Consider the following 2,944-nt stretch of genomic DNA (forward strand, 5'->3'; position numbering starts at 1 on the left):
TAGCAGACAATTAACATGATAATGAAGGATGTGCTGTGTTGTGTTTTCTTTCTAACACACTTGAATGGTTTATTTCATGTTGAAATGCTGCATATCACATGTTTCCTTATACACTGTGCTCATGGCCTGAACCAGTGAGGTCTGAAGCAGAGTGTTTACTCAACTGGTTCTCTGTAAAGACCTTTCATTCCAGTTTAACAGAAGAACACATTTCCATTACACATTAGTTTTCTTTTCCGATCGCTAAGTCACATTGTCAAAACTCTTCATACTAACTAATACTTCATACATGTCTCAAAAGAAGCTCGTTCAACCATACACTGGCAACAATGTTCACTCAGAAAGCATACACAGTCATTCATAACACTCTGACCTACAAAACACTAACAACAGGGAGCATTACATAGTTTGAATGATTTTCAAAAGAATGAATATTTCATTATAAGAATGGTTTGATTTATAGTAATCATCGACAGAATAGTTGACTGTACAACTGTAAAGTATTAGGCAACAAGAATGAATCAAAAACGCTGCAATTTCATCGACAGAATAGTTGACTGTACAACTGTAAAGTATTAGGCAACAAGAATGAATCAAAAACGCTGCAATTTGCTTCTATCCTTTCGTGTTTTTTTTGGTCTTTGCAGAAAGTAAGTTATGGTACTGTTATGGTATTTACTTCAAAGTACAGTATATTTACTTGTGGAAAATGAAAAGTAAAAAAAATAAGAAATTCCAGGGCTACAATACAATAACAATCACAAAGCAAATGTCTAATGTTTTCTAGACATTTCAATATGATTACTGCAAAAATGCACTATATAATTCTGTTTTGAATATGTTCTTCACAGTTTTGAACACAGTGTGTTAACATTTGAACAAATGTGTTGCAAATACATGTGTTTTGCAGGTGGTGGAGTTTAAATATGAGAAGAGTTCATGGATTTTCGAGAACGTGGTCATTGAATGCATTTTGTGTGATGCATTTTGTGTGAAAGCAATGTAAAATGAGTCACAGTTTGGTCCACATGGACTTCTGTTTCGCTGACTGAAGAGTTTGGACAACGTGACTTCAGCTTTTACTGCGACTCAGCAATCGGAAAAAGCCGTAGTAGCAATCAATGTCGTCATTCATCATTTCCCCACATAGCAAGTGAGTGTATAATAACGGTATCATCATAGATGTGCTTCTCTTCTAGCCTTTTCCATTCTCAGCATCTGAAGTATCACTGTCTCTGGCCGCATTTCTTGGGAAGTTGTCATGTCATGTTTGCCGGTGTTTGAGATGAACTGATTTGCAGTCAGGCTGCACAGTGCAGTAGATCATCATGTCGTGAATGGGCGTTTAACATCTCTGATATAGGAATGTTCTGTGCTGCACAGAGATCGAATGCCGATCACCTTCAGCAAGTTCGTGAGGGGACACGAGTGCAGTTCACAGACTTGATAAGCTCATTGATACCGTCCTCATGATGTAGTGAAAGGGCAATGCACTCTAGAGAACATCATTAAAGGTAGAATCATGAAACCTAGAAAATCAACTTTATTGTAGTGCACAATTGAACGAGAGCTTCTACTCGTTCCACTGCCCTCACATAAAACGAGAGCGCAAATCCCGTTTTAAACTATAGTGAACTTTGGATTGTCTCTACGTGCTCTGCCGCTCGTTTTGCTGTTACTCATATCCCAGTCTACCCGTCGGAATGTGCAGGGTGTAAAAACGATCTGCATTTAGACCGAAGAAGGCTCGTTATGTCGTGTACTTTCCCACAGCGTATGCATTGATATATGAAAGTGAGATGCCCAAACTACTCCTGAATTAAATCAATTGAGCGCGTTCCAAATTGCCTAGATGCATATGGACTCTGGTCTGGGAGAGGGAGCTTTTAAAGCATATTGCTTGACTTGGGGCAAATTTACAAACACCACATAGCTGTCTATAGAGGCGAAGTGGTTTAATCAAAATGTAGTTTGTGAACCTTAGTTTCAACACTTTCTGTAAGCCTATTACATAACGCATATATTAGTTATTTAAAACAATCCATATGGGAAAAAGGAATAGAGATTTCAGGTGATGACTGCTAACTATTTTCATAATGACACCCCAAAATCATGAACTATTGAAGTATAACAATAACAATAACAGCGAATGTTAAAAGTGGCCGACGGTAAAGCTGTTCGTGAGGGGAAACTTGGCTTCAGATGTCCAGGATTTGAACACTTCCAGCGTGAACATCTATGGTTGAAGTCCAACATTTACTGTCGTTTCAGAATCATGAAACTTATCTGACACTTAAAGTTAATTAAGTAAATTTTAATCTTCACCACCTGTTTGAGTGCATGTTTTTTTTATAACCATGTTGTAAGAAAATAAAGGACAGTAACAACTTCTGTGTTTAAGAGTATTTTACTTGGTGTATCAGTCAGCAGAGCAAGTCCCCCCAATATGATGTCACCCTGCCTAAAAGTCATTCCAGGTTAAAGTTCAAGTCAGATTCACAGGAAGTCATCCTAACAATGCCCATATATGGACAGCATTTCCTGAGGCAAAACATATGGCCCTTAAGACAAAGGATGTGTTTACAAGGTGTCATAAAACCCCCCTTGTCAGGAGAACAGGCCCTTCATATACAGTCCATGAATGTGTGTGGTTAAGTACTACACATCGCTGTAGACTCAAACTCACTTGATCTGCATTCTAGAAGTGGTGGCAGAGATTAATTAAAAAGATAGCTTTGTACAGTCTATTATACAGTATGTGTCCTATACAGTGCAGATGTGGCAGGATGCTTATTCAAGGTGCACAGCACAGGTGTATCTCTCTGAGAGACATAACACTTTTAGCTATGTCTTTTTATTCATTGTCTATTATCTTGTTGTTTATCTATGTATTTCTTATGTAGGTCTATTCTTCATAGTAATCTTTTTAATGCTGTATGTAAAT

The sequence above is a fragment of the Nansenia antarctica genome, assembly GCF_963989245.1.
Source record: "Nansenia antarctica genome assembly, chromosome: 6".
In the NCBI taxonomy this organism is placed as follows: Eukaryota; Metazoa; Chordata; class Actinopteri; order Argentiniformes; family Microstomatidae; genus Nansenia; species Nansenia antarctica.